This window comes from Myotis nattereri (genome assembly GCF_964212035.1).
Source record: "Myotis nattereri genome assembly, chromosome: 3".
Classification (NCBI taxonomy): Eukaryota; Metazoa; Chordata; class Mammalia; order Chiroptera; family Vespertilionidae; genus Myotis; species Myotis nattereri.
In genome coordinates, this window is record NC_138077.1 from 186,163,683 (window position 1) to 186,189,103 (window position 25,421).

The 25,421-nt window shown below is 51.4% G+C and overlaps 1 protein-coding gene across 1 annotated transcript in view; it reads right to left on the minus strand.

Annotated features, from left to right (window-relative positions):
- The window catches only part of HIVEP3 (HIVEP zinc finger 3), a 326,138-nt gene that overhangs the window by 118,348 nt on the left and 182,369 nt on the right, over positions 1 to 25,421 (minus strand). The window contains exon 2 of the mRNA XM_081085788.1: positions 21,276 to 21,356. The gene's annotated coding sequence lies outside the window, so the exon portion shown is untranslated. The remainder of the gene's footprint in view (positions 1 to 21,275; positions 21,357 to 25,421) is intronic.

A 25,421-nucleotide genomic window follows, 5' to 3' on the forward strand; every position in this document is an offset into this window, starting at 1 on the left:
TGCTTAGCCCCTGTCCAGGGCTCTCAGGGTGCTGATTTTGAGCCTGAGATAGTCCAAGGACATGCAATTCTCCAGGCAGGAACCAGGGAGAAAAGGTAAAAAAGCACGGGGATGGGGACAGAGGGCGAGACCAGCTCTGGAGCTTCCTCCTGCCTGTCCCCAGGACCTCACCCGGAAGTCTGCAGCAGATCTGATCACTGATGGACTTCCTGTAATGGCCCATTAACAGAGTGTCCTTATGTCCAGTCTTATCCCAGGCTGACCTGGCCACAGGCCGCCAGATAGTATCCTCATATGGGGATCAGATCAAGTCACTTTTCAACAGCCTTTCTCATGGTCAAATACAGATTACTGCCCAGACCGTTTGGAGATTCCCAATAGACACCCACAGATGAAAGAAAGTGGCTTATCTTTAACCCACACTTATTAGAAAAGCACCAAGGCCTCCTGTCCTCCCTACCAGTGGTTCCATCCTTTGCACCCAATTTTCAAGCACACAGAATTCTTGCAATTCTGGGCAGGAGTAGTGTCCTTTGCCCTGAATGTTCTTCCTTACCCACTGAACTTCCCTCCAAACTTGAATTTCACCTTGCACCTCACTTCCTCAAAAAAGCTCTCCCTGACGCCGGCGGAACCTGCGTATACTCTCTGAATACTCTCGGTACCTGTACACTTTCTCAGCATCATATACTTTGTATTTAGAGCCCAAGGATCAACATTGACAACTTCTTTCATTGTGTGTAACTTTTGGCCTGGTGACCAGCTCGCTCACTGAAATACCGGCTCCATGACAGGGTGCCGTGGATGCTTTGCTCACCATTGAATCCCAAGAACTGGTCGCCGTGGCTGCTGGCCCACTGGTTTTCCCTCTCCGAGAGGCCCAGAGTGAGATAGAAGGTGGCAGAAAAGGTCTCGGGGACCTCACTTTCCTCCCTGAGCAGGTGAGGTGGAGGGAATAGGGGACTCAGACTCCAGCCTGGGAGTCTCAGAACTTCATCGTAAGAGCATGACAAGGTCGCATAATGCGCCTGAGCCTCAGTTTCCTAATCTGTAAGATTGGAAGGATGTGCCAATATGGGATGGCTTGCATTTTCATACCATATCATTGACTCACTTCATTCTTCCAATCCTAGGGTAATGGGCAGCATTGCTTTTGTCTGTCCAGTATTCTCTCTTCCCTTTCTTCTGGTACGAATGACTCAGGCAACTGTCTTCCCTCAATTATAATCCTGGCTGGGCCCCACCACCCTGTCCATGGCAGTGGGCAGGCTACCCATTGGTCAAATACTACAGTCCACTGGGCCAGGCGTAGTCATGTGACCCAAGCAGGGCCTCATCAGAGCACCTCCCTGAGATACTTCTCACAATAACAACTGGGAGGAAAAGGGCTTTGCTCTCCAGAGTCACTAGCTGGGATGGTGAAGGCCAGGAGCCACCAGGGGCCTATGGCCCTTCTCCATTCCCTGTGGCCAATGTGTCTGTCCTGCTGTGAAAGAGGAAACCCAAAGGCAACATATGAGACTGAGATCAAAACAAAAAAGAGTAACGATGAGAAGTGTCAGACAAATAAGAGTCTGATTATCTGTTGACACTGCATCACTTCCTGGATCTAGCCGCGCCTGACGTTCACTCACTCATCCATCCCAGTGAAATGAGACCACAAGACAAAACGCAATCTCTGTCTTCTCCTTCTCCACTCTCTCTTTCCCTAAGCCAGAGAGAATCCAATCTGAAACCGTATTTGAATCGTATTTGAAAGAGTGCTGCCTAATACCCTCAGGTCCAAAGTCAACCCAAAGTACTAAATAATGAAGGACAGTAGCAATGAACATGTGTGTGCATGGAGAGCCCCATACCATTCTACCATGTGCCACATGTGTCCTCCTGTCTAATCCTCATGACCAGCCCACACAACAACAGAGAAATGCAATGGTGTGATGGAAGATTAGGAACACTAGGAGCGGGTGTTGAACACCAGGGCTCTAACGTTGGCTCTGCCACACACTAGCTGTGTGATGTTGAGCTGGTTTCTAAACTTCTCTGGGCTTACCTTCCTCCTCTATACAATGAGGGAGTGAAGCCTACCTCAAAGGCTGGCATGAGGAATGATGAGACAACACCAACAGAAGAGCTTGGCAGTGTTCCTGGCTAAGAGGGCCTTAATAAACATTAGCTGAGCCTGTCAAATCTAGAAGTCCGTTCTAGAATGACAATTCTCTACATCATGTTTCTAAGAATTAGTGTTGGCCCCAGGTAGAACGAAGAGGAATGTGTGAGAACCTCCCGGCTAGAGTTCAATGTCCAGTAACACCCAATATTGGCCACTGGCTGCCCACTCTGCAGTGACATGGTTTGGCTGATGGGTCAACTTCCCCACATGCTGGACAGTCAGATGTGTCCCCAGGGATGGCAGCTCTAGCTGCACGCTGATGGGTCATGAAGGTGAGGAACCTGTTTCCAGTTTCCAGATGAGTCTAAGCTGCTTCCAGTCTGCTCTGGACAATGATGAAAGGAGGGGTCAGGACTCCACAAAGGCTGAACTTGACTCCCAACCCCCATCTAATGGATCGCTGGCCTTACTGGGGTGAGGCCAGGGTGTGCCCCTCTGTGCTGAGCTGTCTGGGAAATTGGACAGTCTGTGTCATCTTCCAAAGAGCAATTCTGCAGACTGCTGCTCAGGATCAATATTTTGGCTGCTCTTCGCGATGCGGCTGTGGGGAAGATTTCCACTGAGTGCGGTTTACAGGGCCGTTCTCCGCTGTTGTTTACTCCGTGTCATCCCCACAGCCTGTTCCTGGCAGGCATCTGTGTCTGCTGCACTCCTGGGCCGCTGGGACCGGGACGCTCCCCCCCAGTGGGAGGCTGAGCCACTGGCCCTCCATGGGGCCCGACTGTGACAACGTATAAGGCAGCTGGCCACCAGGCACGCCCCACTCCTCAGCTCAACCTTGCCCTCCTTAGCCGGTCTGGCCAAGGCTGTGCTCTCTTAGGAGCCTCATTCCCACCAACTTGGGGAAAACTGTAATGAGCTAAGCTGCTCTAGGCCAGGGCTTGGAATTCCTGTGGGTCTAGAGATGTGGCCTCGTCCATTTCCTCTTCCCAGGGTGGCCTCCTGCTCTGCTCCTCTCCACCCACTCGCCTCTTCCTCAGAGCCACAACAGGCGCTGTGCAGCTGAGCAAGACCACTGTCTCCGCCCATCCCCCACCCATCTGAGCACCCTCTTGAGAGATACCCCATCCCCCTGAGGCCAGGTGCCTAGGGCTGCCAAGGCTCTGCGTGCCTGTGTTTGTGCCTGCTCAGAGCAGGACAGCACTCCAGCCAAGAGGCCATCCCTAACCTCAAAGAGAAGGTGACAGAGGGGAGGGCAGCAGGCGTGCTCTGAGCCAGCTCATCCTAGGGTCTGCTCCCTGCTCGCACTGCCATGGCCAGATCTCCAGGGTGGGATAGGTTCCTGGGGTCAGGGTCTGGCAATCAAGGCAGGGAAGCAACAAAAATGGGGGAGTGGTGTTTCCAGGCATGGAGTTAGGTGCTTGCAGTGTGGTAGCCATGGCCCACGGAGAGGAGGCTCTACTGGGGTAGCCCGCAGGGATCCTGGGTAGGGGAGCTCACATCATGACTGGGCATTTGGAAGGTCAAAGACCCTTGTTGTGGAGACACCTTGAGGTTGGGTGAATATTGCTCTTTCTCTCATTTTTTTCATCTTCCCAAAGCCACTCCCTAGCTCCTTTGACATACATCTAATTCTGGTGGGTCCCAGAGTTACCACAAGGTGACCTTCTGGAATCCCACCCCATTTTGTGGGTGAGTTAAAGCCGCCAAAGGCCGAGGTCACAGAGCAAAGTGAAGCAGAGCCTGGACTTGGACTCACTGGTCAGTACACAAGCCCAGGACTCACTCCACAGTGCCATGGCTGCTGCTGAAGACAGAACGGACAGAGCCTATCTCCCGAGCGGGTGCCTGGGACTCTCTTTTGCCTCTACCTGCACTGGGAGCTGCTGGTCTCTCCCACCCTCTCTGAGTGATCCAGAGCCCAGTTGCATGCATTTGGGAAGGGGGCTGGTGGCAGGGCTGAGAGGACTGTCTGCACTCCTGGAATGCAAGGGAGCTGGCCAACCCACAAGGCGATGTCCAGCTCTGGCTCTCCTGCCACTGTGCAAACCAGGAGTGCCAGCCCTTCCCCCAGCTCCACTCAGCCCCAGGGCTCAGCAGCTGAAGGTGCAGCCCCACCCGTCACTGAGCTCATCCTGCCCAGGCCTGAGAGGATGTGGGAAACCCAGTTCCATGAGGGCTAGAATTAACCTTCTCACCATAAGCCACATGCCTTGTGGGTGCCCTGGGCTTGCCTCTCCTCACCCGCCATGGTCTTGTTCTAGTGCCCTTCGGGGCAGGACAGGGCATTTCTCTGTGGGTCGGACCTGAGGCCAGCCCTGATGCCCTCATCAGAACTTCAGGCCCAGCTCACTTTGCTGAGTCTGGTCTCTGCCTGACCTCACAGCCATTCCCTCCGTGGGCGGGGCCCTGGGCTTTGTGTTCATGGCAACCATGTCTGGACCCTGCCATGAAGGGAGATGGACCAGGACTGCCGTGTCCCCTTCCAAGAGACACTAGCTGTCATACTCTGAGCACACACAAAGGCACGACAGCCACAGCTGGGACAACGGCATTTCTCTGAGGGGAGCAGGCCTGAAACTGGGCCACCCTCTCAGGCTGAGCTGCTGAGAACCCCCCTATTCCCCCTCCGCCCCCTGCCAGTTCCCCTCGGTGCTGACAAAGGAGTCACTGTGGCCTTGGCCATACACTCTCATTCCCTTTTCCAGCCCCAGAGGGTGTCACTCAGAGTGCCAAAACAGAGGGAGGGACTTGGGGCATGAGGCTCCCCCCAGGCATGTAATTTATAGGTTCTCAGCCTCATCACAGAGTACAGCTTGGTCTGACTCTGCCTATAGACCCAAGGCCATGCTCTACCCTGCTTCTCCCTAAACTGACCACAGGGCTGTCGCGGTCCTAGCCTGGGGGGAAGGTCATCTTTTCTACCTCAGCACCACTCACCCTTCTGCCCAGAAACTGCTTGGTGCCACCCGATTCTCTTGCCACTTACTTACCCGCTGGAGGACACCCCAAATCTTTTCAAAGAGTGTATGGAGTGCAAGTCAAAAAGGAAACCCCTTGAGGAAGCTTGCCTTCTATGCAGATAATCATAGCTACCAATTATTGAACACTTACTATGTGCCAAGCTCCAGGCTAAACATTTCACACGTATTTAATCCTCACAATAACCATCCTAGGAGGTAGTACTAATAGTATCCCTACGTTACAGACGAGAAAAATGAAGCTCCAAGTCCTTTTACTCTAAAGCCCTTCTCATCCCCAAGCTGAGACTGATCTGTGTGTTTTATCAATGGGCTTCAAGAGCTGTTTCTTGGGGGCCCAGGAGCGACTCACAGTTGAATTAAAATATGATGTGCTCTCTCCCCGGCAAGCGATATGAGAGTGCTCGGCCTGCACTCACATGGCTCCAGGCCTCCTGCCCCTGACCTCGGGGTCAGTTTATGAGCCCCAGGAGACAATGTGCCTTTGTACCGCATTCTTTCATGGACACAGTCCACGCAGAACGTCCTCTGGGCCAACTCTGTGCAGAGCTGGCCTGTCCCCACCCATCCCCAGGGACTATCCTAACTGGATGGGCAGGTGCTCCACCTGCCTGGTGCTACCTGATGGAGGGAGGGGGCAGGAGAGAGACCGGTGTTTGGCTGCATGCATAGCTAACTGCCACAACCTCGTGACTGATGTGTCTGCTCCTCCTAACGTGGGCTGCCTGCCCAGCGTTCATGTTCTTTCTATCTGTGAATCCGGTTCATTTACCAATCCGCTCTCAGCTCACCTCTGGGAATGGTGGAGTCCTGCTTAGACACATCCGGCCTCCCTCAAATGCTCCCCCTGATGACATTTCCCCAGCTATTACATAACCCAGGGAGCTGAGCCCTCACTGGCCAGGCCTTTAATTGGAAAGCTCTTTCCCAAGGGCCAGCCCAGGCCCTCCTACCACTCAAGCCCTCCTGTGGTCTCTCTTGTACACGCAGACATGTCCAGGCTCCCAGATGAACATACCCCAGCACACTGCAGCAGCGAGGCCACATCTCTGTCCAGGCCATTGGCCGCGCCCAGTGGCTCACACGCCTTGCACTCTCTGTAAAGTATGTGGCCCCGGGTCTTCCAGGCTCACCCCTACCAGGAAGTCCTCCCTGACCACCCCCATGGGCCACCTTAAGGCTGGCCTCTCCCGGCTTCCACAGTACTGTGTGCTCATTGTGCTGCTGTGGGTGTGCGTCTCCCTAACTAGACTATGACCCCTCTAGGGAAGGGACCCAGTCTGATACCTCGCCATGCCCCCAGCACCTAAATTGGCCAGGTGAGGATGGATGAACTAGGTCAGTGAGTGAAAGAAGGGATCCCACAGAATGCCCTCCGGTTGCTGACCTGGGCGCTCTGCAAAAGCAGCCTCATGGACATCCCAGAATGTCAGCTGTAGATGGACCTGAGAAATCAGCCCACTTTCCGGAGGGGCATCCCAAGCCCAGCTGGGGACAGGTGGCCCTGAAGGGTGGCAGAGCCAAGTGCCCCCCAAGCTCCCAGGCCTCTCCCTGGCATCACGCTGTCTCTGGACCTTGGCAACAGGTTCTGGGTTGCTCATTCCTCAGAAATGAACCCCCCAGCCTGGGACACAAATGTCACCAAGACACAGTCCTGGTGCTTAAGGAGCTGGGCAGACATGGACCGAAAGAGCTGTGAAGCGGGGTGAAGGAAGTAACCAAAACGTCTACAGAGGTGCTACCCAGGGAGATAGGAGGGGTCAGGAGAGACCTCTTGGGAGAAATGACATCCTAACTGGGTCTTGATGAGAGTTTCTGAGGAGGACCGAGTTGGAGAAGGGCGAAGAGAGGAAGTGGTGGTGCAGTTAAAGAGAAATGTGCAGAGATACAGAAACACGAAATGATACAGCAAGATGGGGAAGTGCGCAAGTCAAGTGGTGAAGCTGGAGCCCCAGGCACAGGGGAACCTGCGCTCTGAGGTCAGCGCAGGGGGTGAGGTCACATCAGGAGGGGCTCGAGAGTCACACTGACCCAGCTGGACTTCAGCATGTAGGCAAAGACCCTTATATGTGGCGCCCAATGCCTTCCAATCCCCTCCTTTGTGCTCCCACCATCTCCAGCGTGGCAGGAAGCACCGATGATGCTATAACCCCACTCTGTCATCTACCCAGGGATCCCCCACACCCTGGGACAAGCTCTTCTCAACTCATAGGCACTCCTCTCAGCCACAGGTATCGTTGCATCTTGGAGCTGGAGCTGCGATACGCTAAGAATTGATCTTGCAGAAATGAGCTCACGTGGACTTCAGAATGCAGCGCTCTTGGGATACGTCTTATAAACAGATCTGGAACGTTGTATGGCCACAGCAGCTCTTTCAGGGTCCGAGTGAATGAAAGGGTGGTCACATGGACACTGCTGGGAGCTGAGAGAAGGTGCACGTTGTTTCTGCATTTTCCCACGAGATTGTACCTGCACCGAGAACCCTGAAGCATCTACTCAGACCCCCTTCAGGGCCCACGACTTAGTAAAAATTCAACCATCGGAGGCCGGCAGGGGATGGAGCAGGGTTAGAAGCGGCTTAGGACAGGGAGGTAGGCGGAGGCAGCTGCCTCTGTGGCCATCTCCATTCCAGCACTGAGAGAGTCTGCCCTCTCCTGCCCCGGTGGCCCCCCACCCGACGGTGACACTCGGGACCCACAGAGTAGCCCTGCAGGTTGTGTGGGAGCACAGGGCTGCTTCTCTGGAGCCCAACGGCCATGCGAGCCCGCACTGGTTACCAGCGGAGCGGCCCTGTGTTCCAGCCTCCCTTCCAGGAGGCACTGTCCTCTGAAAGAGCCCGTGGCTGACTCTGGAGATCTAGTCAGGCTCTGGGGTGGCAGATGTGGAAACTGGCCCGGCCAGGGGAAGTGGCTGCCCGAGGGTCACACAGTGAGGCAGAGCAAGGACGCGGGAGGACCCAGGGCTCCTCACTCTCCACCTCGCCACCCCGACTTCCTGGAGGTGACTCAGAGAGACAGTCGGCACAGGAAGGAAGTGGGGAAGGGAAGCCCAGCCCGCTGGATTCCAGGTCACCACTTGGTTAGTTCAAAGCCACCACCCACCTCAGCCTGAGGCTCTGTCTGGTGCCCGTGACCTTGCGGCCCTTCCTTTCCAAGGCCACAGCTGTGGACCGTTTCCTCCAGGGTCGAGCTCACTTGGCCTCCCCGGGGTCTCCAGGGACGCTCTGCTGTGCAGTCCCATGGTGCTTCCCCGCTGCGGGGTCAGGGGTCACCTCCAGAGCCTTGGCGAGTGGCCGGGCCTGCGGGGGCCAAAGGTTCATAAGTGAAATGAGATGAGGTGTAATTACAGCCTCATAGTGACTGCGGCTCGGCAGCCAGGGCTGTTTCATCATCTGCCGGCCAGGGGTGCCCTGGTTAACTCGGTTTCCTTGTAAATCTGTAAAATGAGGTGATACTATCTACTTTCTGGGTTGTGTGGAGGATTAGATGACATAATACCTGTAAAGCCAGCCACAAACTAAGCCACATGCTGGCTCTGGTCTTTGATTACTTTGCTAAGTAGACATACGTGCATCATCTCCTTTAATTCTCATAAGAAGCCTGTGAAGAAGACAGATTATTCTCATTTAACTGGTGAGACACCTGAAACTCGGGGAGGTGAGGGCACATGGCTCATGGCCAGTGGAGAGAGGATTTGAACCTGCTTCGATCCGATTCCAGAGCGCCCGTGGTTTCCATCAGCACCTGGGGTGGACCTGTGCGGGTGCCTGCCCTACCAGCTGCACCCTGGTGTGGCAGGGTCTCTGTCCCTTCACCCGGATTCCTATCCTGGCTCTGCCACTTCCTGGGAGTGAGACTTGGAGTGTCTGGGCCACTGTGGTCCCATCCATACACTGGACACTGGCCCTGTCCGGCCTTTTGCTCGGCGGAATCACTGAGATGATGTGCGCGATGGAGCCCTGGGCTGCTCTGCACGGCTTGAAGGCGAGGTGCAGCCTGCAGCCGGGGATCCAGGAGATCCAGGCCTGTAGGAGCGGCCACCATGGGAAATGCCACCTGCACCTTTAGCAGGGGCTTTCCAAAGGCTGAGCACAGCCTCTGGGACAAGGAGGGGGGCTGCAGACACCTTAGTCTTTGCTCCACTAGACTAGAAGTTCCTCAAGGGGCCGGACTGGCTCACAGCAGACACCATGGATGGATAGTCACTGCCCCACACTCAGCCACACGGACCTCCCGCGGAGTCACCGAGCTGGCCAGGCTGCTTCCCCACACCCAGCTCCAGCCGTGCCTCCTCAAGGGCCCCTGACTCTCAGAGAGAAGAGACCATCCCCTCCCTTGTAATCATGAGTTAGTTCCTCACTGCATGCAGCATGTGACTCTATCATATTTCCAATTTCTACCTGGATCCCATGTTGGAACAAGGTGAGGGTTTGAATAAAGACACTGGAACTGAACTGTTTTCCGTTACACAGTTAAGTATCTCTTGCTGGACGGTGAATTCCGTAAAGGCACGTTCTGTGTCATCATCTGTAATTCTTAATAACCAGCGAGAGCACCTGGGCGGATCTGTGGTCTGGTTCTCTCTCTATCCAGGCAGCCCACGTCTGTCTCACCGCCTTTCCACCCCACTCCTGTCACAGGGCTCGTGTCAGAATGTGCAGAACAGTGAAGGACATGGGCACCGCAGAGCCTACTACAAGCAAATGAACTGGCTCACGTACATGGAAGTTGCCTCACACGGCTGCCTTGATGCATTCTGGGCTCACGTTTGGGTTCTGGGCTATCTTTTCGAAGAGCGAAGTCCTCGTTAGTATAATCTCTTCCAGAAAAGTGAGGTGATGTTTAAGATACAATATGGGGTGGTGATCAGGAGTAGGAATCCATCAGAAGCCCCATAAAGTTGTCTTCTTTTCTCCTGTACATGGTTTCTGATGAGTGCACATGACGGGCCACTTCCAGGGCACTGCAGATGTCGTCTGACCTGGACACAGCTGGATCGTGGGAGTTTGCTGTGACTTCTAACTGCTGACTGGATCATGCATAAACCCAGCCTCTCGTCTGGCCCAAGGAGCCCTGGGAAGGCAGCGCCAAAGCCTTCCCGGAGTGGGGGTGGGGAACAGAGAGCAGGAGTTTCTGAGCCCCAAGAACACAGGAAGTGGTTCCAGCTGCTATGAGGCTCTGGTTTTCATCTGTGAAAAGGGAGAATAACACCGGCCCTACAGAGTTACTACAGGATCAGCGTGAGATTATAGCATGTTAAAACGGCTGGCTCAGGGCATGGTCAGAATCTATTCAAGCCACAACAACTAACTTAGCATCTGCTATTGGCCAGGCACTGTTCCAGGCAGTGGGAATAATGCACAGACAATGGCATATTAGATGGTGGTGAGTGCCATTAAGAGAAGCAAGGCAGGGAATGGGTGGGTGGAGGAGGATGCTTTTCGATTTTAAGTAGGGGCCAGAGAAGGCATCTCCAAGAAGGGGGCATTCAAGTAGACACCTGAAGGAAGCAGAAGTGAACTATGTGTGTTTTTCCCAGCTGAAGAAACAGCACGTTCAAAGGCCCTGAGGCAAGAGCTGGAGAAACAGTATAAAGGTCAGAGGATCTGGGGTGTAAGAAGTCATTTGTGGCCACATCATGAGGGCTGGGAAAGCATTTATAAGACCTCTGGCTTTTACTCAGAGACAGGAAACCCCTGGAAGCTTTCCGGACATGGGTTGACACAACTTGGCTCTCATAACTGATCAGTAAACTTCAGCTGCCCCTTCCCTTCAAACCCAGACCTCTGCAACTGCAGCTTACATGCTTTCTCCTGGCTAAGATTTCTTCCTGCTCTCTCAGTCTCTCCCAACCGGGGTGGGGGCTCCTCACTTTCTGCCACATGCAGGCTGGAAGGGTGCCTTGTGGAGACTGGCTGGGAAGAGAGAGAAACACAGGAGTCTTAGGGTGGAGATCTTGCCCTTTCTTGATGGTTGGAAAACCTCTGGTCCTGGCTCAGCTTCAGTGCACACACATATACATACACATGCACACACATATACACACACATACACACATGCGCACACGTGTGCAAGGTACACAGTGATGCTGGGGACACTAACAGAGTCCCTGGTGCTACTGCATCACCTGAGACAGCTACATGAAGAACTGGGAATTTCCTTCTGCCTTCCCTCACTCTGCTTGTCTACCAAAAGGTGAAATCATTTGTTTTAAAATAAAATAATTCCCATCTTTATCAGCACTTCTTAACCTTTTTTTGGGTCACCTGCCCCTTTGAGAATCTGCTGAAAGCTATGCGCTATCTCTTCAGAAAAGGAACACAGGATATGCACTCCCTCTCTTGTAACTTCAGGGGTTTCACAGATCCCTGAAAACTCAGTGAAGAAGCTATCCTCTATGCCCATGATTTCCCCATCTGTAGCTCCAACTGAATGTATGAATGAATGAATGAATGAATGAATGAATAAACGAAGAATAACGAAGTTGCACGCAGATGAAGGAACAAAAGATGAGCAGGACAGATAGATGTAGCCTCCTCTGGGCACCAGGACTGTTTTTTTAAAATATATTTTTATTGATTGCAGAGAGGAAGGAGAGGGAGAGAGAGAAAAACATCAATGATGAGAGAGAATCATTGATTGGCTGCCTCCTGCATGCCCTACACAGGGGATCAAGCCCACAACCCGCGCATGTGCCCTGACCAGGGAATTGAACCGTGACCTCTTGGTTCATAGGTGGATGTTCAACCACTGAACTACACCAGCTGGGTCGGGCACCAGGATTCTTGATGGTGCTTTGAAAGAAGCCGATAAGAATAAGGAGGAATGTGTGGTTAGGTCTTGTTTGACACATGTCCTGCAGAGAGGTGGAGCTCAGCCCCTAAGCTTCATCTCGTCCAATGTCTCTGAATGACCATCTTTCTAATCAGTATCACATCCCTAGCTGGTTTGGCTCAGTGGATAGAGTGTCAGCCTGTGGACTGAAGGGTCCCAGGTTTGATTCCAGCCAAGGGCACTTGCTCTGGTTGAGGGCTCGATCCCCGTAGGGGGCATGTAGGAGGCAGCTGACCAATGATTCTCTCTCATTATTGATGTTTCTCTCTCTCTCTGTCTCTCTCCCTCTCCCTTCCTCTATGAAATCAATAAAAATATATTTAAAAAATAAAATAAAATAAAAGGTCTCACTCACTCCTCTGCCTTTCTCAGGGTGCCCTAAGCTAAACAAAGCAGAACCTTCTCTGGGTGACTACTGGGCAGCGGTGTGAATGTAAACTCGGGCACATAAAAGTAACCAATCTGTTCTTCCTGACATCTAGCTGAACCGGGCTCCATCGGTCCTCCAGGCGTGCGGTCTGTCACTTCATTTTTCTGATACATCTAAGAAGTTGGGATGCATTTTCAACTCATTCTTACAGTCACCCTCTCACTGTGAAGCTTTTAACTAATCTCAGTTTTCCCCAATTACTGTTCTATATTCCAACACAGGGAGACCTTCAGGTGTGACGGGTGGGTAGGGATCGCTACCAAAACTCAAAATAGCCCCAGAGAGGTCTCCTGATCGAGGAGCCTCCGAGGCCCTAGAGACGTGGCTCCGAGGCCCCTCCAGCCTCTTCTCTCTTCATTCTGCCTCCTCCTGGGCATCGCACTCCAGCCGCCCCCTCCCCCCACCCCCGCCCCGGCAGTTCCCCAAAGGGACAGGCTGTTTCCCACCTCCATTCCTATGTGCCATGCCTGCCACCTGCAACAGAGGCCACCACCAGCCTCACCTCCCCAACCTCCTCATTAGACCTATCTCCTTCCTCTTTGATTCCTACATCCTCGCCTCAACGTGGCACACACTACATTCCCTTTCCAACTTCTTTTCCCCCCCCCTCTTTTTTGGGAGGAATAAAGCTAGAGCTTCAATAAATACACTTGTGGTTGCTCATTTACATGTCATTTCCTGACCTGTATCTATTCATCTTTATTTCCCCAGCAAACAGCACGGCGAGATACATACTGATGTTTTAGTTCTTATTTGTTGGTAAATGTTCCCTTTGTAGAGTTGTTCTCTCTTTATCCTGACAGCTGGATTGTCTGTTGTAACCTCAACCCCCGGCTGTTAGGGTCCCACCTCTCACTGCACTCCCACAGCCCCCGCTTCTAATCTGCTGGGAACCTCTTAGAATTGGGTGTAAACCAGGAGGAAATGGGCCCCAAGGGATCTCCTGGGGGCAGCCTAGCCGACCTATGTTATGGACTCGTTATCGTGCCTCAAGCTCTGGCTGGCCTGGTGCGGCTGTGCTTCCTGAGATCCGGGTAGGTGAGGTCACTGGATGGGAAAACTCCTCCAGTGAGTTGTCATAGTAACCAGGACTTTCAATTTCATGCAAGAGAGTCCCTGAGAGGAAAGCACACCAAGGGGTGGGGGAGGAGTGGCAGGAATCCATCAAAGGCTTCCTCACATTGTCCTCCCGTCCCCTTTCTTTGCTTCTTGCTGGTTTACACGCTCAAGGTAGATGCCATTATGTGTGGGCATCAGAGTAGAAGCTGCTTAAAATAGCCATCCGGCTATTTCAGGGAGCAGTTGAATATGCATGAGGCTATTTTAGAAGAGATGTCCCTGGCCCAGCCAATCCAAACCCCATCCTTTTCCTTGGAAATGCCAAGAGAAGCTGAATGGGACCTTTCTTAGTCTTTCCCACTGGGGTGGGGGTTTTCAGAAGCCACAGAAACTACACCCCAGCTAATGTGGGTCCTGCAGCCCTGTCGGCTCTGCCCCCTGATCCTGTGGTCACAGTGGCTCCTGGCCAGACTGCTCAGCCCTCCAGAGTCCTCCAGAAAAAAGCCGTGGCAGCCTCCGCAACAGCCATGCTCCCATCCAGTTGGGTGCCCTGTTCAAGCCCATTGGGCTACGGGCTTATTCCTTCACCGACACTGAATTTGTCTAGGCTGTTCATCCACGTTTATTTTTCCAGAGGTACTTTATAATCATTTTATTAAAAATTTGTTGGGATTTCATTCAATTAATAGATCAATTCACAATACCCGCTTAAGTTTATTCTTGGATATTTTATGCTGCCATTTCTTTGGAGATTAGAGCCTTTTCCGGCTATGCTCTCTAACTGGCTCATGTTGGTGCTGCCTTCTTCATGGAGCCTTTTCCGACCTACCCTGCAGGAAACAATCACTCCCTCCCCAACACCATGCCTTGCCCATGTCCCTTCTTACTTTTTGACCCCGAATTACAATTATTGGTGAGATGGTGGGCCCTTTAGAGGCAGGTCCCTGCGTGGCCTGTTTGTGCGTCTCTTGCCACATCTGGTAGGTGGTCAGGGCCATGGAGATAGTTGTAGGATGAATGCATAAATGAGTGAGCAAATGAACAGATTTTTTTCCCCTAGGAAGCTGAAAATGAAGTGAACTGATTGTTATAAAATCTACTTTTCCACAGGCTTTCATTAGACAGTAAGAAGAGTTTTAATTCTCCTCCATTTTGCTCTTGGCTAAACCCCTAAGACATGTCAGAATCAGGGGGCCTGCAGGACCAAGTCAAGAAACTCTGCACCACGGAGTCACTGCTAGACGAATGTGCATGAGCTAGACCAGGGCTGGGCAAACTTTTTGACTTGAGGGCCACAATGGGTTCTTAAACTGGACCGGAGGGCCGGAACAAAAGCATGGATGGAGTGTTTGTGTGAACTAATATAAATTCAAAGTAAACATCATTACATAAAAGGGTACGGTCTTTTTTTTTTTTTAGTTTTATTCATTTCAAACGGGATGGATCTGGCCCGCGGGCCGTAGTTTGCCCACAGCTGAGCTAGACTAACGCGCATGTGGAACGTGCCACAGAACCTCTTCACAGAGCCCGCCTCCCCCGCCGAGACAGCCCAGCATTTCTCAGGGGGGCTCTTGAGGCCTTGAGAGCCCTTCAGAGGAAGGATTCAGGCACTCACTGTGTGCCTGCCGCTTTTAGAAAAGCACTTTCCCTCAAGATACAACAATCTTGAAAGGTTGGTATCACTAGTCCCATTTTGCGGATGAGGAAACTGAGGCTCAAAGATATGTAGTTCCTTACTAGGGGCTGGCGAAGTTGAGGCTGTGGGACTCTAAAAGCCTCGCTTCTCCCACAATAACACCCAGAGCAGCAGAGTCTGGGAGGCTGAGGGGCCGTGGCCCAGACAGGGGTCCTGCACAGAGTCAGAGAGATAGGGTCCTGCCCTCACTAAGCCAAGGTTCTCCCCACAGAGCAGCATATGATGCTTTCAGATTGTTCCTGAAGAGCATCAGACTTGGGTCAAAGAGCCACTGTCCAGGCTGGGGACTTGTTACACAGGTCGTATTGTCACCATGGGACGGGGGAGGGGAGGGATGGCAGAGCTGGAAGAGGTGCCATGGGGGAGGGGTTGGTCTCCAGCACAGATCTGGGGATCTCTTCCCTTTTCCTCCTCCAGCCTGTTCAGGGTCAGAGTTTCTTGACTAGGCCCTGCAGGCCCCTCTTGGAAGTCCAGCCAAGCAGCCACTTCCTTATTGGGCTGGCAGCTGCTGGGCAGGCCTCGGCTTATTTCTAAGCCTGGATCAAAGCTCCAGTTTCTTATGAAGAGCCGTGGGTGAAGGACCAATTCATTGACTGACCTTGACATGGTGTCTGGCTCACTGTAGGCCCCAAGGACATGGGGATGAGCAGCCCCCAGGTGTCCTGCCTTGTGGCACTCTATTCTGGTCAGGAAGATCATAGGAAATTTCCCAGCCCTACCTAAGTTCTGGGGGAGCCTAGACGGGGGCTGTGTGTGTGTGTTTCGGAGGGGGGGTGGTATTCATCTAGCACAGGCATGTCAAACTCATGGCCCATGGGCTGCATGCCTCATTTATTTGGCCCGTGTTAGCCTTTGAGCTTGACATGCTTGATCTAGCAGGTAGCAAGCTGGGGAGGTTGGGTGTTAGACTAAGGCATGAGGACTTCCCTGTGGGCAAAGAGAGACATCCTGCATTTTGAAATAAGAGTCTCCCATGATCAGATTTGAGGTTTAGAAACAGATCAGCGAGGTGTATTTATTTTTAACACATTGATTTTTAAGGTGAAAATGGAAGCATGTCCATTTTGGAAAAACAATACCAAACAAGGAAACACAGAGCAGATGGAGACGAACTTGCTGATCTGGACGTGGAGTGAGAGAGACCATGTTCATGGTCAAGCCCCTGCCACTGACTTCTGGGCAACCTTGAGCAAACTGCTTCTCCCTCTCCACCTTGGTTCCCTTGCTTGTAAGATGGGAGCACTGTCACCTCATACACAGGGCTGTCATCAGGGCAAAATGGGATGTCAAAGGACATTGTAACATTTGTCTACACTGGACACAGGTAAAGCGTGAAGGTGAGATTCCAGAAGGCTCTATGTACATAGCCGGGGCCATTTCAGTCACCCAGCTGTCCAGCTGCAAACACACTACCCAGCAACTTCTCAGGAAGCCTCTCTCAGCTGTTCCAGCTCAAATCTGAGCCTGTCCTGTAAAAACACGGCCCCGTCCAGGGAAGCAATTGCCCATGTGTTTGGTGGGCCACCTGCCCGCCGGGTCCAGCCTGCTGGGCCATGAACATCAACAACGGCCCCTTCCTGGTGGGAGAAGGAACAGGGAGCTGGCTTGTTCTCTGAGAGCAGAGGACTGGCGGGCGACGAGGAACATTTTAAGGTGGGACACTTCTTCCTGCACCGTTGGCAGCTGTCTACATAAGGCGTCCATTATATGCGGCCCCAAGGCCAGCGGGCCTGAGCGGCTAAGCTAAAATTAGTGTAGAATGTGCACCCGCCAGAGACACAGAACATCCGAAGGTCAGATGCCTGCAGCCAGCCGCCTGGGCAGGGGTGGGGAGCAGGCACACAACAGCTGTGGCAGCAGCTGACTCCGGTTCCTTTCGGGCACAGGGGCGGCGGCCCTGCCCAGAGACCTGGCTCAATAGCTCAGCTTGAGTTAAAAAATAGAAGGCAGAGTATATTTCCAAATATGTTTTTTGTTGTTGTTTTTTTAAATCTGTGTATAATGTTGAAAAAGGGTGGGAGGGGATTTCACTGAATATCTAAGAGGATATCTCGGTTTTGAATGTGGAAATAGTGGGTGAATTCTTTTCCTGTACTTTCCAAAATTTTCTCAGTAAGTATTTATTACTTTTGTAATCAGAAGAAAACACGATAAAAGATGCTGTAAAAAATACATTTATATTAATTTAATATATATTTTAAACTTGTTAAAATGATTAAATTGTATATGCTCATAGGCATATAGTATATATGTATAGTATATATGTATGTGCAGATATCTTAATTTATCTAGTCCACTGGTGGTGGCTGCTTTGAGTCCTAGAATGGCGAGGCTGGCTGGCACTGAAGATCGACATTCTCCATCTCCTCACTCTATGGAAAAATGGAGGCTCCAGAAGCAAAGCAATAAGCCCAGAAATTACTTTTCACTGAGGCTGGTCCTGTACTTACCCCCTCTAAGTCAGTAGTTGCTTACAGTCTCACTCTATGGAGATGGAAACTGCGATATAGAAAAGTGCGCTGATTCACCCGAGGGCGCCCTGCTAGGAAGCTAAGTCACAGAGCTCAGTCTCAAGCCTAGTTTTCCACCCACCGAGCTTGAAGGAAGGAAGCACCTTTGAAACACACCCGCTCCCTGAAGTCTCAAACATCCAGAAAGCCACCCCTTACAAGCAAGACTGATTTGCACAGGGTGGGCGGGTAAGACTTGCAGGAGACAGGCAGTGCCAGGCCTTAGGGACAGGGAGGGCTGGCCAGAGAGGCTGCCACTCAAACTCCCTATATGGCCCCCTCCAGCTTTACCAGGCCCCAGGCCTGGCAGTGCCTCAGGGCAACCCCAGCTGCTCAGACCAGAAGCCTTTGCTCCAGCTGAACCTCTGTCTGCAGTGTCTAGCCCTTTCCCCATTTTCTGCCTCAATTCATCCTTCAGGCCCAATTCATCCATGCATCTGTGCATTCTCGTTAGCGAACACATTTTAACAGGTACCTACTATGTGCTACACTAGAGCAAGACTGATGTAGTCCCAACCCTGTCAGTGCCTCTAGTTCTTAGAGAGAGCTTTGTGCTTGGCTACCTGGGTTATTCAAACATGGACTCTGAGGCCAGAGTACCTGGGTTCAACCTGGCCAAGCCACTTCCCTGCTGTGTGTGCTTGGGACAATTACTCAGCCTCTCTGTGCATCAGTTCTCCTCATCTTTAAAAGAGGATGTTAACAGCACCTGCTTCACAGAGTTGTGCAGGCAGAATGAAAATCCATCTAAATGCGGGCACGTAGAAGTCCTCAATGATCATTAGCTATCGTAATCATTCTTCTTACCATCTGGCTCAGATTCCCTCCTGATGATGCCCCTTGCCCTCAGGCTGCCCCTTCCTTTTTTGGTCCCATAACACGTTGTATGTTTTCACAGTAAAGCATCCGTGGCTATGGAGTATGGGAATTAGAGGACCTGTCCACCTCCCTCTCTGTTCTTGGGGCAGGGACCAAGCTTTAGCCATCTCTATCCCAGGCCCCAGCGTGAACGCAGCAATCACATCTCCAGCGCAACTTCAGAGTTTGTGGGTGTCATGCACCCTGAGCTCCAACCAAGAAAAGTCTTAGAAGCTCCTGGCTGCCTGGGCACCAGGGGCTGCATATCTGGCCTTGTCCCGGAGCTCATGGTGCCCCTGCTAAGCCCGGCCTGCACGGGCGAGGTCGCTGGGGGCCAGGCTTCCTTGAATGCTCCTCTGGGATGGGGAGCGCTGCCGGACAGTCATTATCAACACCACCACCTCTGCCCTATCACACCAGGATGCCTCCCACGCTGCACCTCTGCGCATGCCGGCCCCTCCGCCTGGATGCCCCTCCCTCTTCCCACAGCCCTCCTGGCCTGACAAACCCCCACAGGTCCTCCCGCTGCAGCTCACACGCCCCTCCTCCAAATCACAGCCCCCACAGAGTTTGTGGCTCCCTCTCTTCTCCGCTTCTCGCACCTTGTATGTGCTTCTGCTGCGACTTTTTCACATTTGTTTATATGTCCCTGCTCCCGAAGGGGCCATCTAACTCCTGTCGGGCCCCCAGTGCCCACCATGCCTGGCACAGAGGGGTTTCAAGAATGTTCTGCTGAATGAACTCTTTAAAGGAAAGTCAAATCAATTGGCCCACCTTCCCGTGAAGGCAGATATGCTAACATCTCGCGGCGCCTTTTGAACCAGAACACTCAGGCCTCTCTAGGCCACCACTGCCCACCGCACACATGTAAACTGAAAGATGAGCGTGGGATGCAAGTGCCAACTATGAGACGGGCACTGAGCTGGCTTTTCACAGGTGCTCTGGCGTTTGATCTGGAACCATCTGAGGAAGCAGGTATTTGAGAGACGAAGACCCGGAGGCTCAGACCAGTTACTCTGCTTCATTCATCTTTGTGCCTCAGTGCCCAGCACAGAGATTAGCACACAGCAGGCAACAAGTATGTCCAGATGACCTGGCCCTGCCTCAGTTTCCCCACATAACATTCTCTTCCAGGGACTCCCACAGCTCACTCTGGAAATGGTTAAAATGCTGCCTCTGCCTTTAAGAGATTCATGTGGTGGGGAGACAGCATGGAAACCCACCAGTAAACACAGGGAGGTGTACAGGGTGAGAGAGGGATGTGCGTGGGCAGGCTCTGTACTGGGGCCAGCTGGATGGTCAGTGAGGCTCCCAGAGAACTGAGATTTCAGGTCTAGAAGAGCCCGCTGGTCTGGATAGGAGGGCAGTGGAGGGGCCACAGGAAGAGCGTGGGCAAAACCAAGGAGGAGGAATGCTGTTCCGTTTGGGACCCTTAAGGGGCTGGAGGCAGGGGTGTGGGTAGTGGAGAGCTGGGCTTGGGAGGAGTTAGGCTGCTGAGGGGCAGGGCCAGGCCACAGAGGATCCCACCAGTTCTTTCAACTGCTTTTAGCCCCTCCTCTTCCCTAGCCCCCCAAGTTCCCAGCATGCTTTGCAACTGAGCCAGCCACACAGTGCTATGTGCCTAGGAGCTTCCTGGGCACTCATAACCCAACCTCAAACCACCTTGAGGCAGTCAGGGTGACCCTTCTCCTCCCTCAGAGGCCAGGCCTGGTGGGCTGGTGGGCAGGCACCGAGCTGGCTAGACTCAGGCAGAGGTCTGGAGGCAGGCTAGGCACAGGGTGTGGAGTTCCTGGCGCGTGTCACCTGAGCCTTGTTCAAGACTGAGAGTGTCACAGTGGTGGGGAAGCCTCGGGTCTGCTAGACAGATCCAACTGCTGGACAAAGGGCCCCCGTGTACCCTCTAGGCCTCACCTCCCAGGCAGCTCCCCCAGACTGCCCTGCAGATCTACCTGTGAGCTTTGCCTCTAAATGAGGACCTCGTTGTTAGGTTAGGCTGGTCTCCCACCTGCACTCCCCCCTCACCCAGCTCAGTTATCACCCAGCATCCTCCTGCGGGACGACCCACCTGTCAGTGTGCAGGCAGCCTTTGCCCTTCCCGTCTGGGCACTGGCAGCCCATAGTTCCTGTGTGCTGCCCAGCCATGAGAGGGCAGGTGTGGGGCTGTGACTGTCCATGTCTGAGTCTGACTTTAAGCAGAGTTTGCTGGAAGGAACACAGGCCCCTGAATGCATACCTGTGTGCACACGGCATATACACAGCCCAGCTCAGGCTTCCCATGGATGTGAGGTCCATGGAGCTATCAAACAGATGAGGCCTAGGGAAGTGGAAGGCTGTTTCTTTTCCCACTACCCCTTCCCCAACCCATGGCCTTGACCAGAGCTGGAACAGCTGGCTGAGGCCTGCCCAGGTCACTGAGGCCTGCCCAGGTCGCTGAGGCCTGCCCAGGTCACGGAGTGCCACTCCCTCACTGTTCATTCAGGGAAACGGAGACAGAGAAAGGGAGGTTCTTGCTTGAAATCTTCCCAAGCAGTAAAGGCAGACCAGGGTCAGACCCAGTTCCCTGGCTTCCATTCCAGGACAGGTGCCCATCGCCATGTGCTGCATTTGCAGAAATGCCAGCCGGAGGGCTCCGGACATTCAGGTTTTCCCTGAAGTCGCAGTAAACTGTGGGGACCCATTCTCCTGCTGAGGATGAAGTCAGCCCCACCTACCTCCTGGCCATAAACACGGCCCAGTAACCTTTGGGCTGTGCCGAAATTGCGGTGTCCTGGTGCGAGGGAGAGATGGGAGGAGCTTACCTGCCAAAAGCCAGCCGTGGTCTCGTGGTCCAGATGTGTCAGGGATTTCTAAGAGCTTGGAGGACTGTGTTGGAGGGAGACCTGTGGGAAGCAGAGAAAGTGAGAATATTATACTACCACCATCTGTCAACCTTCACTTGAGTTTAAAAAAATGCTCCCCAAAATGATGAGCATAGCCTTGGTGAGAGTGTCCTTACAGCCAAGCCCCAGCACCGCCTCTTCTACAACATGGGTCAAGGTCAGGCTCCCCAGAGGTGCCACCATAGCCTCATCACCCCACTCAGAGCTGAACATCCTGTTACCAGCCCCTGCAGAATCCCCTACATTTAGTTTTTCTCTCAGGCCCAGAACGGTCACTTTTAAGCATAATTCACTCATTCATCATTGATCCATTCATTTTTGCAAGCATTCAATAGCCATTTGGGAAAACTACTAGATGATACTGTCTAGTACAAAAAGACATAAAGTCACTGAGAAGGAGAGCACAGGTCTAGCAATAAAGTTACTTGTAGAGCCAAGACAAAGCCACAGCTCTCAATACCCAGCCTGGTGGGTTTCCTCCCTCCCCTGAGTGATCTCTGTGCAGACACTGGGCAAAGCATTTTCTATAGGCTGTGCAGGATGGCATGATGCTACCCACCATTTTCAGTACAAGAACTCCTATTTGTGTGAAAATATTTCTCAAAACTCCTCCTGATGGTAATTGTACACTTAGTATCTTCTTATTGGGAAAATAAATAGTACAAAAGCCACAATGAACATAATGCCTTATAATTAACTTGTATTTTAGTAATCAACGCACCACCACATATATTTAAATAAGTGGCATTCTTTTTTAAAAAATATATTTTATTTATTTTTTACAGAGAGGAAGGGAGAGGGATTGAGAGTTAGAAACATTGATGAGAGAGAAACATCGATCAGCTGCCTTCTGCACACCCCCTACTGGGGATGTGCCTGCAACCAAGGTACATGCCCTTGACTGGAATCGAACCTGGGACCCTTCAGTCCACAAGTCAACACTCTATCCACTGAGCCAAACCGGTCAGGGCGCCACCACATATCTATAATAATAAAAGCATAATATGCTAATTAAACCAGATGTCCTTCCAGACAACCTTCCGGACGAAGCTGGGGCTGCGGCAGAAGCCCAGGTCCTGGGTGCCAGAGGGAAGCTGGTGCCGGCAGCCAGGGGAGGGAAGGCCTACTCTTGCATGAATTTTGTGCATTGGGCCTCTAGTATTTAAATAATGATTACACATACTCAGTTGAATCATGTTATTTATGTCTCTGGGCTTAAGGCTTTGGCCCTAGGGCAGGAGTGGGCAAACTTTTTGACTCGAGGGCCACAATGGGTTCTTAAACTGGATCGGAGGGCCGGAACAAAAGCATGGATGGAGTGTTTGTGTGAACTAACATAAATTCAAAGTAAACATCATTACAGAAAAGGGTACGGTCTTTTTTTTTTTTTTTTTTTTTTTTTAGTTTTATTCATTTCAAACGGGCTGGATCCGGCCCTCAGGCCGTAGTTTGCCCACGGCTGCCCTAGGGGATCCACTCATTCAATATCATTCAGTAGATATTTATGGCACATTTCTGAGATGCCCAACCCCAAGGCCCACAGGGTACAGGGAAGAGTGGTGGCTCTACAGTGAGGCATGCTTAAGGTCAAGCCTAGCTCAGACTGATGCGGGCAGGGGTCCTCAAACTACGGCCCGCGGGCCACATGCAAATACAAATATTGTATTTGTTCCCGTTTTGTTTTTTTACTTCAAAATAAGATATGTGCAGTGTGCATAGGAATTTGTTCATAGTTTTTTTTAAACTATAGTCCGGCCCTCCAACGGTCTGAGGGACAGTGAGCTGGCCCCTGTTTGAAAAGTGTGAGGACCCCTGGATGTGGGCCTTTGGGCAGGTCACTTGGCCTTTTTCCAACTCAGGGTCCGAATGAATAAAGGGGAGGTGATGATCCTGACACTGGAAAGTTGTTAAGAGGATGAAACAAGATAGTGCAAAACACTCATGTCAGAGTCTGGAATAAAATAGAAGCTCAACAAATGGGCACCAGAGGACTATCACCATCATCCTCATCACCATCCTTGCCATTATCACAACCACCACCATCATCATAAATAGCATTGTTATTATCAATAGCAGCAGTACCAGCACCATCATCATAAATATCACCGTTATCATTCACAGCAGCAGCAGCACCATGAGCATCATCAACATTATCACCACCACCACCACCTTCATAAATACCATTATTGTTACATCAGCATCATCATCATCACCATCATCAACATTATCACCACCAAGAACACCTACCCCATCATTGTTACTATCAATAGTAGCCCATCACCATCGCCACTACCATCACTGCTGTCATCCTGTTTCCTTCCCTTCTCTTTCTGAACCCCAAGAAGCCTGTCCTTACCCCTCTGGTAGGATACACAGTAGTTTCTACCCTACAGTGGAGTTATTTGTATTTACTTACATCTTCTTTCTCAGGTTCATTCCTATCTCTATAACTTCAGAGCTGTATGAACTTACATTAAGTTACTAAACACATCTGAATCTGTTTCCTCAAATATAAAATGGGACAGTGGTTTTGGAAACTCATGGAATTGTTGTAACGATTAAACAAAATAACGTACATAAAAACTCCACACAGTATCAGGCATATGGTACATGTTCAATAATTGGTGGTAATTGCTTTTGTTATTATTAATTATTATTATTACTTCTCCTCTTAGCCTCTGAGTCCCTAAGGGCAGAAACCATTCCAAATTCACCTCAGTCTCCCTACATAGTCTATTATAAGGCCTGTCTCCCAACAGACATTAATATATGTTTGCTAAAACAGTCTTGGAGGCTCACACAAAATCAGATGCAAAATAACTCAAGGGACAGGAGCATGGGACATGGCCAAGGACAGAGCCCTGATGGGACTGTGAAAAAGCCCAACGGATCTCCTGAAGAAAGTCATTTATTACCCAGGGAGCCAATCTGCAGGCCTGCTAGGACTATTCATCCATATACATTCATTCATTCACCAAACTGACCAAATTTTCACTTTGGTCCAATAGCAAATCCTTGCCCAGTGCCTTTTTTTTTTTTCTTTTTTCCTATTTTGGAATCTTGTTCGCATTTGCCACATCGTTTAGTCTTCACAGAAATGCTTTGAGGCAGGTAGAATAGGTAGTGACAATCCATTTTGTAAATTAAAAAATGGAGAGGTGACGAGCTTTGCCATAAGGCACACAGCAGTCAAGGGAGAGTGGACCAAGGTCCTGTTTATGACCTTGACTCCTTCCCCCTGGCTTACTGACATCAAGCCCTTCACAAATCCAGGATCATTGATACTCCCTGCCCAGTTTGCTTCCCAGCAAATAAAACTAAATTAAATTATTGTTGGTACTGTTTTAACATGCCTGTTGGAAAAGAAAGACTATAAGTTCCATGAGGGCAGAAACTATGGAAGCCACAATAGTGTGTAGGCAGGTAAACACGTGGATGCTGATCTCAGACTGCCTGGGTTTAAATCTTGGCTCCATAGATGAGGTACACTGAACAAATAACCTCTCTGTGCCTTGCTTTCTTCACCTATAAGAAAGGCTCATACTAGCTATCTGTAGGTTGTTGTGAGGATTAAATGAGCTAGTCCATGTACAATGTCTAGAATAGATCTGGTGTACAGTCAGCGTTAGTTGTAATTATTATTTTTCATGACACATTCCCTGAACCTAAAACAAGCCCTGGTACATGGATGATCCTTAATAAGCATTTGTTAGATGGTTGGACAGATGAAATGTTCCCTGGAAAGAGGTCAATGGCTGTGCCTCAGAAATGGATGAGCAAGTCAGAAGAGTAGTGGAGCTCTGGCCCCAAGGAACATGGCATCCCCCAGTTCCTGGATCACAGCCAAGGCCAAGAGGAAAGAGGCTGGTCATTCCAGGAGTCACAGCCCTTTCTGCCAGCAAAGGAGTCAGATACTTAAATTCAAGTCCTCCATCTGTTGCTCTGTCACTCACTAGCTGTGTACTTACCTCCCATACCTGCCTCCTTATTGTGTAATGGGGAAACTCACCACTACCTTGGAGGAATGATGTGTGGGTTAAACATCATCTGGAGGTAAAACCTCTT